Source organism: Cimex lectularius, unplaced genomic scaffold, assembly GCF_000648675.2.
Source record: "Cimex lectularius strain Harlan isolate CLEC.00 unplaced genomic scaffold, Clec_2.1 scaffold275, whole genome shotgun sequence".
In the NCBI taxonomy this organism is placed as follows: Eukaryota; Metazoa; Arthropoda; class Insecta; order Hemiptera; family Cimicidae; genus Cimex; species Cimex lectularius.
This window is the reverse complement of record NW_019392857.1, coordinates 356,241-372,161: the sequence shown is the minus strand read 5'-3', so window position 1 is coordinate 372,161 and position 15,921 is coordinate 356,241. Positions and strand designations below refer to the sequence as shown.

The 15,921-nt window shown below is 34.4% G+C and overlaps 1 protein-coding gene across 1 annotated transcript in view; it reads left to right on the top strand.

Moving 5' to 3' along the window:
• LOC106672756 (leucine-rich repeat-containing protein 24) overlaps positions 1-15,921 on the top strand; it is a 257,775-nt gene that overhangs the window by 41,320 nt on the left and 200,534 nt on the right. The window contains exon 2 of the mRNA XM_014404420.2: positions 5,334-5,364. The gene's annotated coding sequence lies outside the window, so the exon portion shown is untranslated. The remainder of the gene's footprint in view (positions 1-5,333; positions 5,365-15,921) is intronic.

Here is a 15,921-nt window from a genome sequence, read left to right as displayed (position 1 = left end):
AATTCAATAAAAATAAAAATTGTTGACTTTGGAGCTAGTATCACCCATAAACACTTACTTGAGCACGTAACATACCCATTACAATTTATGTTTGAGTACATGATCTTTACCCCATTTTAGCATAAAATACCGTAAGTTAATTAAATGGTACAATGCATTTTACGTAATATTCTTTTGTCAAAATATAATAAATTATTTATTTGACTAAGAATAAGAATAATAGCTATTTCAGGAAATTTGATAGAAAGGTTATACAATAAAAAATAATATTTCAGAAGTAATTAACAAAATAATTGTTAAGGAAAGGATAGTGAACAAAACAAGAAGAAAAAAGTATTGTAGAGATGTTTAAAAACCTGATTTACACATAATAAAAATTTATGTAAATATGTAATGAAACATCAATTCTTACGTGATGTAGAAAACAAACAAATCCTAACATGATTTACCCTTGCGTATTTGAGAGAACACCTAAAGTAAGTGTGCAAATCAGCCAAGCATGAATTTTCACGTCATACAAAAAGTAATAAGCCGTTCTTACCCGCACCGCCGTTGATAATTGGTGGATTGGAAAGGGGAAAAGCGTATCCTCGCGTGAAACCACCTAAAGAAAGATGAGTATTTTAGTCTTCAGAAATTCATCGATCTAATGCTAAACGTAATGAGTGGGTTGCCGGAGCAATCTATTGCCTTCAAGTAGCAAACAGCCAGTAATTTATGAGCTCTGCGCTGAACATAATACTTAACCGGACCGGTCTCTTGGAGGGGAGAGTTAAGTGATAAATTATTTTGTAAATTATTACTAAAATAACGTTTGACAGAAAAAATTAGAATTAAATTGTTTCATGGGGGGAGAGTACGGCGAGGCTTTATTCATTAAAACGTTTTCATAAAAAATTCTAATACCACGATGCTTTTTATAAAAGATTTATCTTTTAAAAAACAAGAAAATTAGAAGATTTAATATACACATTCGTCCTCTCTCTCACACAAACATACACACAAAAATACACCCACATTTAATATTTATTTTCTTCCTTAAACCATTAAGATATTTTTGAAGTAAATGAGGAAGATAAAGAAGTAGAGAGAAAATGCTAGAGAGGTATGGACTACAATAAAGTTAAAGTGAACAAAGTGAAAATAGGGTAATAATACAAGTCTAATAAATAAATAAATAAATAAATANTTAATCGAGGATTTACTTAAGAATAGTAAACTAACACCGTTTCTCGTCTTTTCTTCATTTTAATCCAGTTGTATTCTCTTTAACCACGGAAAGATATAAGGGGTATTCACAATCTTTATGTTAACTCTGTGAATTCTGTTAGGTCCTGTTAGATCGAGAAAAATGATGACGTAGACTAGTAAGAATCGGCTAGTTAGCATTGCCCGATCTAACAGGCCAGGGCCAATGTTAGATGTTAGGTCGAAAATGTAGTCACATTGCTATCCGTTAGGGCGTAGGTAACCAACATGGAAGCCATGAATTTGACAGATGTTTTTTGAGGAAGGCAAGGAAACGCATATTGAGATGCGACCTTCTTTTATACAAATGGGTCGAAGAGCAACTGAATAATGGAAATTGTGTAATTGTGTTCGCCTGGGTCCCGGGCCATGTCGGACTTCGAGGAAATGAGGAAGCGGACAAGTCCGCTAAGAAAGCGGCTGCGACCCCATATGACCCCGAGTCCCCTATTAGCCCGATGGATCTAAAAAGAAAAATGATAAATTCGATTTATTGTAAATGGCAGGCTCGCTAGAACGAAATGAATGAAAAACTAAAAATACATAAAAGTACGGTGAGGCCATGGCCCATGGAGAATTTGGAAAAACGTAACAAATAATATTAACAAGGTTACGAATATGTCACACATGTCACACGCACGGTCACCTCTTAGTGGGTAGAAGGCAAAAACGCTGCCCACTCTGCGAAAACCCGGTAACGGTGAGACACCTATTAGAGGAATGTAATAAGTTAAGAGTGTACGGAGAACGGTGTGACCTACCATCTCATCTGGAAATAGTTGTTAAGCATATCAGTGACTTCAAAGATAATCTTATTAAGCACTTAAAATTGATAAATGCGTATGGATACATATAACCAACCACACGTGGTATATCTCCATTTTGCAGGGTGAATGTATTTATTAGTGGGTGATGAGGTATGTCTAGGTGTTGCTGTGACTGAATATCGAGTAGCTCACAGGCCCGCCAAATTAGTTTAGGTAATTATATATTTGTTGTGTGATGTGAGGGACATGTCACCGCTATCAATGTTGTAGTAATACTACCGAGATGCTGCGATCTCTCCAATATGAATGTATTTATTACCGTGAATGTTTAGCGTAAATGGACGTGGTTGTCGAGGTATATCGAGTACTCCACAAGCTCGTCAAAAGGAAATTAATCTAATGGATGAATGAAATTCTGTACATACTGTATGAATGTATTTATCAGCACGAATGGAAAGAAGTCGGTAGGATTATGACTATCCTACCGACTTTTTATTTAGTTGTAGGGGTAGGACTTCAGTCGTGCACCTGTATTCTGAGCCTTGCCAACTGTAGATTAAGTAATAATTTTTTTAGCGTGAGTGGGTATTGTTAGTGAGTCTGTAAATATTGAAGTATTTACAACAAACTACGTGTGGGATGGTAGGAAAGAGCAAAAAAAAANTTTTTTTTTTTTTTTTTTTTTTTTTTTTTTTTTTTTTTTTTTTTTTTTTTTTTTTTTTTTTTTTTTTTTTAGCAGTTGATTTTTAGCGACAGCTCCAATGCTCCTTCTCTTGCACCAAAACCAACGGCTATAGTTAATTCAGTTATGGTAAACTATATTGGAAATTTCGTCAAAAATGATATATTCAGGTTCAACAATATTAATGTTTTCTAGGTAGAATAGCACGTTTACTGCAAAACGTGTTATAAGATTTATAGCAGGTATGAATCAACTCTTGGCAGTCAATAGAGGAAAGGTTGATCGTCTATAAAAAATGAAATACTCCCACTTTGCCCATTGCCCTGTTCTTGTTTTAGACGATAAATTTCACTTATAATGGTCTAGTTGAAATATTTATAAAATAAATCGCCTGGCTGTGAAGAAATTGGAAGATCCACTCGGGTATTGACTTTGTAAAGAGGCAAATGGTTGTTTTATAAATTTACGCAACGGAAGTAAGCTTTCTGTGTAAAGTCGGGGAAAATTGACAATTTAAATTTACGTTTCGGTTTTATTTAACGAGAGGAAATAGTGCAAAAATGAAGGTACTGTGAAAAATACTTTCATTGCTTCAAAGATTACGAAAGTGTTACATTTTTAATTAAATTCTAGATCACATTAGTGACCGTTAATCGATAATTATTCAGAAATCGTGAGATGCGGTCCAGACCGCATCTCACGATTTCTGAATAATTACTTGTTCGCAATTTTTACCGCACTTTTCTTTTGCATTATTTTTATTGACTTTAAACATCTATGAAGCAATTAAAAAGTAAAACTGCTATAAATCCAAAACAATTGACTAAATACAACATTGAAATGAAAACTAAGTGAGAATTTACTAAGTCGTACTCCAGTAGAAGGAATAAATAATTATTATTGTTTCAACTTCCTTCATCACTACATACGAAAATCTTAGAAATGGAGTTCGATTACTTGGGTCCGTTAACTCTTTTTACAATATTCTATAAAGGATAGAAAGAAAAGATGGTAGGACTAAATAATATGGTATTATATATAAATAATTGGCACTAAAATAAATGAAAACATCGGATCAAGCGATTTTTGTTCGAGCCCAAAACATTGGTAATCTTACTCATAGGGAAATACACCCAAGTTGAAATAAATGCCATCAAGGCTTGTAGCTTAGAAAATCTTAACAGAGATTACACTGACAAAGCTATTAAAGTATTAGCATGTAAAATAAATTACATCAAATAATCATTCTTTAAAATTTAGTAAGGAAACATTAAAACCTTATGATATATTGGGTATCAAGACACAAGGAAAATTTGGGAAATGAAAATACAGGGCACAAGATCCAATAGACCCTGAACCTATTCTTTTGATAACAAAAACGAACACAGATTTCTCTACCAGGAATGGATGAAAAAATGCAAAAATGTAAGCGGTTAATCTCTGCAGGTTTCAGCCACAATAAACTTTTGTTAAAATAATCGTCACTAAAACTAGTAAACTGACTGCACCAGAAAGAGACAGCAAAACGAAGAGAAGTGAAAGGGAAGTGAGAAAACATATACACAACATGGATATGTACCACAATTTTCCATTTGTATGTTATGAAGAGGGAGAAACATCCGCTCATGTCATCACGAATGCGACTCAACCGCTCAGAGGAGATGTAACAATGAATACAAAGATCACCTAGGGAAAGGAATTCTAGGAACGACAGTCAATTGCCTACTACTTCCTAAGAAAAGGATCTACAAATTTCATTGGTCTAAGAAACTACGAAAGCAGAATAAGCCAGAAGACTCCAATGCTTGGGGAATAGAAACCCCACTTTCTTCTATCGTCTTAATCAGCTGCGTCGCATAAGGATCACGTGGCCATCTACGTTTTTCGACGGGGATGATTATCTGAGATAGAATTGAAACTGAGCTGAAAACCAACATATTGGAATGTATGGAAAGCGATTAATGGAATTTTTTTAATAGATTTAACGCTACAGGGTTTTGCCAATTTTTGTAGAGTGGATCATTTTTGTTAATGTTTTGCCTTACGGTGTTTTCGTGGTCTTCAGCAATTGGTAATTAGTAGGATGTATTTGCTAGATTGTATGTTTGCTTTTCTGTCTATGTGAATGACGTTTATTTGTGATCTCTTTTATGTGTATTACGGTTATTACTTTATTTGTAGTGTTTTTGGTGTAGACAATGTAGGATGCAAATAATTTGTTGTTTTTAGCTCGTTTCCTTTTTTACAAATTGTTTTAGTAATTTACTTAGTAGCTTTTCCAATCTACTAGATTATGCAGTTTACTTTTTCTTATTATTATATCTTATATAATTTAGTTTCTTCCCTTCTTTTTAGTTTGTTTTTGTCGTAATTTTAGAGTTTATGTCCGTAACGATATGGCTAAAAAAATTAGGTCAAGTGGACAATACTGTAAAGCTAACTTAGCCAGGCCCCAGGGTGAGATTTTAAACTTCCGGGGGTTTTGGGTCAAAATGAATATGATTTATTTCCCAGAATAGAATTTTTAGAAGACTTGGAATGTATATATAATGAAAACTTCATTTATAATGAAGGGGTTAATTATCCGTTTATATTATAAACGTTATATCTAACGTGTCCATTTTATTTTGTTACAGGCGAATTCAAACTGGTGGCTCTATTTAAAAGGTATTTAAATAATTTATTTTATTCAATATAAAAGTTAATCTTCTCTTTAATTGAAATTGTTAACATAATTTACTTAAAGCAATCCGAATTCGCAAATGATTATTTCACTTGGAATTGTATGATTTTAGTAACGTTAATTCTCTTACATGATTCCTGCCCCTAGGGGTAAACATAAGACCTTCTGGGCGGTACGCAAATAAAATCGATAATGGCAAGCAGGAGCACAAAAACCAATTGCATTAGGGGTCTAAATGTTCATAATACATTTTTTGCAAGAACGTTTGAAATGTAATAAGGCGAAGTTGCTTGTTTTTTAGAGAGACAATTTATTACAAACCATTAAAAAAAAATTGCGTTAGAGGTTTGTTTGATATTTGAAGTTAGCTTGTTTCGGAGTCATGACACTGCTGGTTTTAGTGTAGACATCAAGTGGCCTTCAATTTGAAGATCATCCATTTTGAAATACTCCAACCCAAAATTGAAGAAGAGTATTTAAAAAGTTTCATTGTAAATAATTGGGAAAGAATGATTACTGGACTTGCTTCTTACTTCTTTAAAGAACATCATTAATTGTAAAAAAATATACCACGTCACTTTTTGGGCCTAACTTAGTGTTTATCTTGTTATGTTGATTATGATTATGTTGTTATGTTTCCGATTATCTTGGTCTGGCTTTTCTTGCTAGGTTTGCCTGGCAGACATGTTTTATAATTTATGTAAAAACAAGATGGTGAAGCACGCCTTCCAGACCAACTCTGCAAAGATAAACACATAGACAAGGATGATCGGTAACGATCACATTACAGGTTTATTACCCTGGAAAAGACAAGAGGAAATCTCTCGATTTAGTGGAGTACTGTGAACCCTCTAAAGTAGCAATTACGTTTTTGTTGCCGTTTACAAGCAACGAGCTTGTATACAGGAATTTTCTTCTTATACTGACATAAAAAATAACTGCAAGAAAACACTAGATGGAGTTCCGGATTTGAACCTAATTTTGAAAAACGGTGGGAATCTAAAAAAATTCCATTACTTTTCAAATAATTGTTTATGTTGTTTTCTAGTATCTATGTTTGTTTAATTTTTTGGTATCTGATCCAACGAATTATTGATTGATAAGTTCTTCCTATCATACCTACGTTTTCATTTTTATTATTACGCAACTCTGTACTTATCCTGGACTGCGGTATGGTGTGGGAAGATATGACAAGGCGTGGAGGGATGTACCCGAAAGATTAGGGGTCGATAGTACGATCTTAGGATCAGAACCAGCAGAAAATACTTGGACTGGAAAAAGTTGAGAATCACTAGTATAGAAAGATATTGGCTTAGTGTTTTTTTAGTATATAGTGTTTTTTTCTTCAAGTTCATGACGTGATGAACTTTTGGTTAACCAAGTAATCCAGATTTACCCGTTCACGCTAGTGTTATTTCTCGTTTTAATTACATTTTCAAAATAAGCATTCGGCTACCATAAAGCATTGGATATGTTGTGTTTGATCAATACTGATGCCTGCCAGCAGACTGGATTCCGCGTACTCTCTCAACGACATTATCGGTTTTATTAATTTTTTAATTTTTTCGCTAAGAACTCTAAGAATTGCGTATCTATCTGGATCTATTATGTTGCCGACTCTGGAGTGTCACACGTCGAGATTAGTGCCGGGAGCTAATTTAATGTTATATGACATCACGTTTGTTCGAGTTTATCGGTGAATCTTGAGTCGACTTTTTAAGTCCATCAACAGCTCCTCAGCATTCCTAACCGAATTGAGGGACAAGGTGTCCTCACGGGATGAGAGGGTAATGCGCTTGGAGGGATCTAATTTAAAATGTACCGAGCTTGTGGGGTCTATAACAATTTGAGATTGAGATATAAAGTTCTTGTCTAATGATGGTCACTCGGTTAGCACTGATGTGGTCAAATAAAATACTTTTAATTTTAAATCTTCGCCTAGGTTTCGGAATTTCGGAATAAATCAATCGGTTTCTTCGGAACATTATTATACCAACTTCAGGGATCTACAAAAGTATATACTATATATTTTTAATTTTAGGGAATTTAACAGCAATATATGTAAGAATGTGATACACATTTTTGTACATATGGTTTTTAGTCAGAAGTAAATAAACTTGAATTGTTTTGTTTCATGCTTCACAGAAAGTTTGTTTCTCACTTTTTTCTTCTATCGTTGTTTTTAATTGTATTATTTCTACTGCCTGTGATATTATATGAAACTAGTCTAGTCATTTCATAGTTGAAAGGGTAAAAAAAGTGGGAAAAATCTTTCAGTGCTACATGAAAATAAAACAATTCACGTTTATTTACTTCTGACTAAAAATCAGTAAGTACAAACATGTGTATCATATTCTTACATATATTGATGTTAAATTGGCAAAAATTAAAAATGTATAATATGTCCTTTTGTAGAGCCCTGAGAAGGTACAATAAAGTTCCGAAAGCTAGGCAAAGATTTAATTTTTTTTTACCACATCCCTGATAAAGAAGTGAACATTATCTGCATTAGCTGGCCGATAAATGTACAAAACTTCATGCCTAATGTTGCGTCCGCCGTTAGATTTTGGATTACATAAACTTATTGTGGCCATGTGAATGTATTAATTTTGATGTTCCATTTAATTGTGCGCGAAGACTTGGTATTTTGTTTGTTTGCAACGATGAATTTAGTGACCGTTTTTTCACTTTGAGCTATTTTATTTGTGGACAGATTTTCATAGAATTTGGAAGATGCGGAAAAAATTGATGATCCCGTGTGAATAAAGAAAGAAAATGGCTTTCTTGTACTTTTGTAGGGGCATACAAATTTATTAATTTTGTGAGTTTTAAATGCTCGGGCTCGGCTGACTAATGGTCATACAACCTCGGGATTGGTTTTGACTTGCAATTTTGTCATGGAGTCGCGTCCGGTTTCGTGACTGATTTTGGCCTTAAAATTGGCTGTTTAGTGGCGGTTTACAGCGACAATTTTTGGGAGAGGACTATCTCGGCAAATTATGGCCTTAGTTTGAGGCCTTTTTATCAACTGTTAATTATATTAATTTATTCTTTATTTTATATAGACTCAGTCGGAGATAGGGTCTACGTTTGATCTTGTTATCTCCACTGTATTTTATGGGCCTTACAGATCCACTCCTGGTCAGTCTGTTTTTTCATCACTCAAAATTATTTTATATTTTTCAAACCAAAATATTATTAGGCGTTATGTTTTCCCAAGTTTTGGAGATTTTGTAACTTATTTTGGTGATATTGTGACATTTTACTTGCTAAAATATCATGGTCCATATAGGCGTTAAAACAAAACTTTGTTTGATATTAGATGGTCAGATGCAACCAAAGCACAATAAAAAATGTACATTATTTTGGAAATTTCCCCCGAAGTATACACTGTAAAAACATTAGAAGAACATAACTTATATAATGCAGAACTGTAAATGAAAATATAGAAAATGAGCAAGAATTAAAGCAAACTTGTTCTTGAGAATTAATGGTACACTAGACCAAACTTTAAAGGTACAATCATAGTGTCGACATTCCTTGTACAAACAAAACATTAAAAGAAAAATCATCATTAGACACCATTAAACCGTGTCATTAGACATTCACTGCATATCCAAAGCCACTATCTGTATCTCACTCACCTGGCGTGCCGAGAATATAAATTTTGTGGAAATAATGATTGAAATTGGAACAACAAACGTTACGGTAAAATCAAAACTCATCAATCAAAAATTTTAAGAAAAATCATTCAGTTTAGAATTTCAACCTGCTGTAATATAACTGAGGGCAGAAATGAATCGGAAATTACAATTATTGTTCAAATAGCAGTCGTTTAGAATGTTTCGTAAAAGGGTTTTCTTTTCGGACGATTGAGTTCGAAAGAGGAAAATTACTGAAGTCGTCCCTGGCAAAGTCCTTGTGAATAGCCTTCAAGAAATCCAATAGGTTGCACCCGACGAGTAAGTTCAGCTGGGAAGTTCTATATTCATTCCCTTAGGTAATCCTTACTCCAAAGAACAGAATTTTTTTTTTCCTTCTCTAGGATGTGGTTTGTAAGAATTTTAACACTTAGCCAGTGTTCAATCTCTAAGCTTTTCTCCTCAATAAAAGAAGTCTTGTCTTTTCCTGGAAGTTATGAGAATCTGTATTTAGGAATGTAACTAGTAATGGGGAGCATGCCAACCCACCAGATCCAAATTTCGCTCCTACAGATATTCCGAAGAAATATCTTCCTTGAGCACTTGCTGTCAAAACGAAATTATTATATCAGTGTCGATATTTTTGGTGTATTTCAATTCTGTAATCAGATTATTTTGCCTCCTTTCCAGATTTTCAAGCAGTAAATACGAACCAGGAAGGCTCGTCCGCAAGCAGTTATTCTCAGTGCATAAACATTTCCTCCTTTAGTGAAAGATCACTTTTGAGAGTGCTTATGTTATTAATTACGAGAGACGAAAGTTCATTATGAGTTCGGCAACAACAGTTTTTATTGCAGATAGAAGTTATGGATATTACGTCTGTTACTTCATTCTCGGGATAAGTTTTTTAATGTTACGTTTCGATACGTTTTGAGAAGTGCAATTTCTCTTTTATAGGACGCGGCAACAGTGAAAAAAGAATGTGGATGTGTTTTGATGTGTACAAAAATATGGTCGGTTACCAGGACTTTCCGAGTACAAAAGTTGCATAAATTTCATTGAAAAACTACTACTAGTAATTCTCACTTGAGTCAACTGCAAAAACTGTTGAACCAAACTGCCACATAAAAACTATAAACTAGATATAAATAACAAAGCCGATCTGATCCCTGCCACTGCTAACATTTAACTCTATAAAACCAGTAATGACAATACATTCAATAACTTCCAGAACACATGGTGAGTAACATAAATTTTGATCATTTAGATGTTAGCTAAATCTCCAGATTTTACGTTTAACCACCTCTATCAATAACAAAAGCAATATTTCAATTTATAATGATTGTTTTTCTTCTTTATATATATGCTATAAAAGAAAGCTCCATCAGATGATTTGTCGCAATTGGTGTATTAGTTACGATCTCGGTCTTAACTGTAAATTTAGCAGGAACGTTAGTTTGTCGAATATAAAATCGCCATAAAGAACACCATTATAAACTTTAAAATAAAAAAAATATCGGTCGCAGAAGTTCAACTCCTTAGATAAACGTCAAATTATATTATTGAAATGTTGGGAAAGGTTTTACCGCCTATTTCCATCTCTCCGGTTCGATAAGGGGAAACAAGTCGGCGGAATAATAAATTGCCTAGAAACTAAAATAAGGGCTTTTAGAGCGGAATAAATCTCTTATCTCGTGTGCAATAAAATGTAAATCCTAGCTGCAAACACTAAAGAGTTGAAATAATATTTACCTTCGCGCTTTAGAATAATTTCACACAGTGCCGTCGGAACGTATAGCACACATGTTAGATTGGGTAATTGGTTTAAATATTGATTTTATTAATTGTTTTCCCTTCACCTTTGGCCTATGTTGTAAGATTATTTTAAAATCATTTTTCCCCGCACTTGTAGCTATGAATATTTTTATAGAATGATTAACGGTCAAAATCGGCAGACACATTTTACCAGTTCGAATTTGAGGTTAATATTTTGTATGAAGTGGATGAAAACATATCATCCTTTGACGAAGGTGGGGCATTTTAAAATGACATTGTTTTAAATTAGAACATTTGATATATTTCTTACATATCAAGAGATACAATGTACTTTTTGAAATTCTCTGGCACCAGGCTCCATCCTTCTTCTGTGCATTAGTCTTGATCGCTCTATCGAATTACTTACAAATTACACTAATGGACAAAATTAACACACCGTCCTTAAATTTGAGTTTATTCATGTTTTGCATACCAAAAATAGGTTTTGTTATAAAAATAAGACAATTAAAAAGAATGTGTTTATTACCATATTCTGAAAAAATTAAGTACACAAAAATTCAAATACTAACTTTTTAGTCCCATTCAATACCGCGTATTTCCACCTCTGGCAGGAATTAGTCCGCTAATTTGCATTTTTTGAAAATATTTCTAATAAAATCCTTAGGAATTCTTTCCCAATTATCAAGAACGGGGTGGTGTGATGATCTGGGTTGTACTCAACGCTTAAGTTGGTCCCAAAAAATGCCCTGGATTGGGTACGAATCTAGACTTCGAGCTGGCCCCTCAGTTCCATTCCATTCAGATAGTCGTCCACAATAGGTGCTCTTTGGGGCATCCTTGGGCAATTATCAACTATATCTGACCAAAATGCGGGGTACATGTTAGATGTTCTTTGATTATCTTTTGTAAGTACCTCTGTGAAGAGATATTCCTCGTACAAGAACCAATTCGGTGCGGGCGCCCAAAGAAATGCTCCTCCAGAACATCAATGGCCCACCAGGAAAGGTACCTGAAGAACCATTCAGTCTTTCTTTTTTTTCTCCTGAGCTTCTCCATTTGAAATTACGCCCACTGAATATTTGGGGCAACTCTCACTTCATCTGAAAAGAGAACTCGCTCTGGCACGAGCGGGATTCGAACCCACGATCTTCGGCTAGACACGCCGCTGCTCTGCCACTTGAGCTATCGTGACCCATATCCACTCGGACACTAACTTCCCATCTCAAACCCACCTTTTGAATTTTCACTCCTTTTTGCTATTTTTCAACAGGTGGGGTTGAGATGGGAAGTTAGTGTCCGAGTGGATCTTTGGTCACGAAAGCTCAAGTGGTAGAGCAGCGGCGTATCTAGAGAAGATAGTGGGTTTGAATCCCGCTCGGGCCATTGACTTTTTTATCTTAACTAAAAACCTTAATTAATTGTAATATATTAGTTGGTCAAGCGGACCACGAAATTAGTGAATTTAATAAGAATAATATAAAATGAAATCAACTAAAATAAAGATTAAATGAATGTGATCTTTGTGCGTAGCAGAATGAAAGGGCATAATAATTTACTATTTATTTTGGCTACGAGAGCTCCTAATTACCTATAATTTATGCAGAAAGATAATGGATTGAATTTAAAACTACATAAATTTCTTAGTCCGTTAGATTCGTCCATCCGTTTAGATTTTGCTGAGACATATTTTTACAACATGATTAGAATTGATAAATGCCTGAGAATTCACATTATTCCGTTGATTAATTGTCAAAGTTTGCTAATAACTGTATATAAATCGAGAAACACCATATAACCGATACGACCATCCCGCATAGTATTCCATATTACTCCATATTAAACAACCCTTTTCTTTTCTCACTAATAATTTCCAATAAATACCATAAACATAACAGCCAGTACAAACATACAATTCTGGTCACATTCATTTGCCCAGATTTTCCTCGGGGCGGATTAAATGAGCCTTGAGGTACCGGAACAGCGACAGTTTGGCAGGATTATTTCTGTTTTACGAGCCCCACCCTTTTTTCCATTTACCTTTTATCCTATTTGATATTATTAGTTTTAAATCCGCTAGGCGAACGGATGGAAAGCGTAGTGGGGTCTTCTATACTTGCCCTTCTGCCAAGTCTTAACAAACACAGCGTAACAAATAATATTAATATTATTATGATACTAAAACGAAAAGTTTTAATAAATATACTTCTTTAACATTAACCTTATTATCACTGTAATTATAGCGTAATTCTGCAAAATTTAAAAATAAGAGCGATTTAAACTAATTTCATTCTTCACCAAATCGCTGCATGTATTGTTTCAGTTATGCTGCATTTATATTTATACGTTTTTTCTTGTATAATCAATAGTTAGATAGTGTAGTCTAACATGTGAAAAAATATTATTTGTTGACAGGCAGCAAGCCTTTGATGGAGTCTGATGTCATTATGGACTTTCAGTCAAAATTAACGAGGAGCTTCCAGACTCCTGCTACCGTTTTGTGAAATCATATCTGATAACTAGAACTTATAGCATCAAACCGGACGGCGTTACATCGGTAATCAATACGAGCCGATGTTCCACAGGGGTACATGGGAACGTTTTGGAGTGTTTTCTATACCTGTGCGATGTCCATGACATCCTCCCGATCTAACTTGCTAAGGCCAACCATGTTCGCAGATGATCTCGTTATATATACTAAGGAGAGGCAAGATGGTCTAATAGCTTCTAAAAAATACAAAATCATATTAAAAAAATTGTTGACCGGAATCAAAAATGGCATATGAGAGTAAATCCCAAAAATTCTCCTATAGTTTCATGCACTTTTCCAGAAGATTTGAAACGACACCGATAATTATGAATGTAATTCTACTACTTTCAAATGACTCTGTCAAACTATAAAAAATTAATATGTCCAAAATATTCCATTGATTTGCTTAAATAATTTTTGGAGAGAACCCTTCTTCTAAATCCAATTTTTTTCAACCCTCAGGGTGACGGTGTGGCAGGCCGCTGGATTAAAATCCGGGATCTTTACCATACAGTGATGAGCGCCGTGTAACGCCTAAACCGTTGCGGCCACCGACGCCCCTATCTAAATCCTAATCCTTTCTGTTCTGGATAAGATTTCTTAACTTTCTCTCTACAACAAAAGATAGAAGACACAGTTATCACTTCACCGTCCCATTTGGCGGTATGGGTCACGTTTCATGCTGTCAGCAAGTGACTCGAAGTCCACCTAAATCAAGTTTTGAAAATTATGACGTATGTCGTCGCCAAAATTGTGAAAAAAGCATATATACATTTGTATACGTAAATTTCAACATAAATCTTTCAATTAGGGTAATTATTCAAATGTATAGAGAGAGATTATAGGATTAAATGAAATGAAGTTCGTGACATGTAACTTAATTTCACAGCAGTTTTCCTAGATTAGAAAGCTTAGGGTAGTGTAACTTTCAAATACAAACCGATTAAGTATTTGAGTATTAATATTATTATGAAAGTAAATCCCAAAAGTTCTGAAAATTATGACGAATATCGTCGCTAAAGTTGTGAAAGAAGCATATGCGAGATTGTATCAACGCATAACTGGGCTACGAATACTGATATTGTGCAGTCAATGCTGGTCACTCGTGAACTTAGAAGGCTTAAAAAGAGACATCATGTTGAACGTTCTGTGTAAATATATTTATTTAAAAAAAAATATAATTACCAATTTCGGAGGACAGCCAATGGGGTCCACTAAGTTATCTACATTTAAAACAAGCAGTAAAAGTTATTAAAGAAAAGCCCGCTCGTGACACTGACTTTGTCATTTCAACCAATACCTTACACAAAGATTAATTAAATGAAATAAGTTATTTGGTTAATCGGACCACGAAATATAATAGAATTAAAGAGAAGGTTCGTTAAATGTACATTTCAATATAAATCTTTTAATTAAGATAATTATTCAAATTAGTAGAGAGATATTATAGGATTCAATGAAATGAAGCTTGTAACATGTAACTTAATTTCACAGCAGTTTTCCTAGATAAGAAAGCTTAGGGTAGTGTAACTTTTAAATTCAATCCGATTAAGTATTTAACTAATAATATTTTTATAATGCTAAAGTAAAATACTATTTTTCTATAGTGTACAAGGGAAGCAAAAAACAATCTTGCTTAAATAAGTGATTATGTAATGGAGACGACAAGGAAAAAAGAATATATTAGGCGCATAATTAGATAAGGAAAACGGAGCTGATTAAGACCAATTTAGTCTACAAAGGGAGGAAAGAAAGGAAAAAAGTTCCATTTAAACGGCAATTTATTTCAACAATTCCCCTCGGTAGACAGTGCAGGTTGGATTTAAATTTTCCCTGAGCCTTAGCCAAGGCCGGGAAGCGGTTTATCTTGTCAACGCGTCAGTCAAAGTGACTCGAATCTCTGAGGCAGGGACAATTTATCAAGAATCCACATTGGCTGGAATAGTAAATGTGCTATAAAAAAAACGTGGGGGAAAAGTGCGCCCGTTAGGCCGGTGGTTTGGTTTGGGCGGCCGGGGTGTCGGACAACTAACAAGGGGCTGCCGCTGAATGTAAATTGGGCCACCTCATTTTATACCCACCCTTCCTGGCCACCCTTATTCCTCTCTTCACTTATTATTCCACCTCGATTTAATTGGGTTACACTTCTCTAACTCGAGGGGATGGGAGACCCGTCATATTATTCTGCCTCCCGTGCGATGAGAAATTTATGCAGTTTGCCCGTGTTTTTTTATTTAAACCCTTCATGATCATTGTAAATGGTCGTTTATTTAATTTAGAAAAGAATGAGATATGAGCCATAAGGTAGGTACGAGCGTTCGGCAAATTTCGGAACAATTTTTTAAATTGTTTAAACAATACTGATCATATTGGGCCGCCCCATGGATTTGACACTGCCTATCGGGTACACGCATTTTTACTACAATTAACAACTAAAAAGACACCTACAGGATGTTCTTTTTGTATGTCCAGACTAAATTTTTCTAGAACCAATGTTGCTCTCAAAAATACGTCTTTAATATTTTTTCAGTTTAGTTTCAAATTTTGACCTTTTTTGTAGAAACATTTTACAGGAAACATCAAGCCTAGTTCAACTC